We start from the raw sequence: 2111 nt of genomic DNA on the forward strand, positions 1-2111 counted from the left end.
TACTCCATTTCTTATACTGTACTTTACATTTTCATGGATATTCTGTAACTATTTATTTGAACTTCTTAATCCTCTCACTTCTTCACCAATTCTCCCACCACCCCGTCTCATCTCAGTATCCATTATTCTGTCTCTGTTCTGCTTGTTTGCTTTCTTTTTTAGATTTAATTGTTGAAAGGTTAGGTTTAATTGTTGTACTTTTTGCCATTTTATTGTTCATGGTTTTGATCTACTTTTTTAAAAAATATTTTATTTATGTCTTTTTAGAGAGAGGGGAAGGGAGGAAGAAAGAGAGAAAGAGAAATATCAATGTGTGGTTGCCTCTCATGTGGCCCCTATCATGCACCTGGCCCACAACTCAGGCATGTGCCCTGACTGGGAATCAAACTGGTGACCCTTTGCTTTGCAGTGCAGCACTCAATCCACTGAGCCATGGCTGATCTATTACTTTTTCTTAAATAAGCCCATTTATCATTTCATATAATAATGGTTTTGTGAAACAAGTTATCAAAATATTACCAGAGACACTGAAATAAGAACAAAGAACAAAGTGACACAGGGGAGGTGGAAGGGGAAAATTTGGGGGGGAAGGGGGAAGGGTTTTCAGGAACACGTGTAAAGGACACATGGACAAAACCAAAGTGGGTAGGATCAAGGGGGCAAAGTGGGGATGGTCAGCATGGGAGGAGTGGTAAGGGGCAAAAGGACACAACTGTACCTGAACAACAATAAAAGAAAAGTTAAAGGAAGATAGCGAGGTAGGTGAGAATGGAGCCCACTTCACCCTGTGCACAGTTGGAACACCTAGCCAATCTTCTAAGGAGCAAAGTGAACAGCCAATGGTATCCAAGCTTATATGAAGGTTTAAGGACAAAATTATAGAGGACATTGGAAAATGGATGCTAAAGAGATTGCTTTGGGACAGTAAGGTCCCTGGGACCAGGGCTGGGACCAGAGCTGCTGTAGCCTCCAACCTGGCACCAGCTGGTGCCTGCCACAGGATCCTTGGAAGAGAGCCAAATCAACAGCTCCCTCCCCAGCCAAACTAGGAGAATAGAGTGGCACGAGAATGGACCTGTATGCTTGAAGTCACTGGGGGAGATGAAGATGAAGTGGGAGATGCACAGGGGCAGTGTACACCTGCTGAGACTGTGAACACCTGCTAGGTCATTACCAGAGAAATTGGGAGCCAGGTAATACCTGGAAAATGAACAAGAGTTGGGCTGTGATGGACCCTGACCCACATAGTCTCTGGTCTGGGTGGAAAGTTGGGCTGTGTGAGAAGTCAGGCACTTGTTCAGAGTGGCAGGCTTGAACAGGAGTATTTTGATCAAAAAAGGCTCTTGGTGGCTGTTTTGGGAACTCTCCTGCAACGCCCACCCCTATCACCCCAGCAGTGACCCCACACCTGCATCACCTACAACTTCAGCCTCGCTGGTGCCTCCACCCCACCTTTGCCACCACTGCAGCCTTGGCTGCACACACTTGTCACAGCCACAGCCATGACAGCACCCCCAGCCCACACAGTCCAGCTTACTTGCTAAGAATATGGAGGAGGCACCTGCCTCAGAGGAGAGCAGCAGGCTTCAGGGAGTTAGCAGTCCCCAGACAGACTTAACTCACTGAGGGAGCCAAACTACCCTGAAGAGACTCTGATTGTACCAGCACATAGGGCATCAAAGAGCAAGAATTTGGTGTGGGACTTGCCCCTAATTGGTGCACTCAAGGACAACACAACTGGTGAACTGATGGTGCCAGCTGATGCAGACCAGCAGTGGAGGCCCAGAAGCAAATGAAGGCTGGAGGCTGGAGGCTGGGCAACTCTGAATATCACAACCCCTACCTGGCCCCCAACCTCACAGAACTATAGGAAGAGAGAAAAGGAGAACCCAACACCTGCTCAGTATGTGGCAGCCAGGAAGAGCAGCAGAATTCACTTGGCCAGTTTAAATCAGCCAAGGACTTTTTTTTTGTTGTTCCCAAGTAAACAATAAGACCTGGACCTGCCAAAAGACCAGAGTCACACCCAAAGAGGGATCACAAGGCTCATCCCAATAACTGAGAAACTGAGACAAACTTCACTTTGGTATCCCAGACAACTTGCATGTTAT

Source organism: Phyllostomus hastatus, unplaced genomic scaffold (assembly GCF_019186645.2).
Source record: "Phyllostomus hastatus isolate PE091 unplaced genomic scaffold, TTU_PhHast_1.1 phas_scaffold_190, whole genome shotgun sequence".
NCBI classification, from domain to species: domain Eukaryota; kingdom Metazoa; phylum Chordata; class Mammalia; order Chiroptera; family Phyllostomidae; genus Phyllostomus; species Phyllostomus hastatus.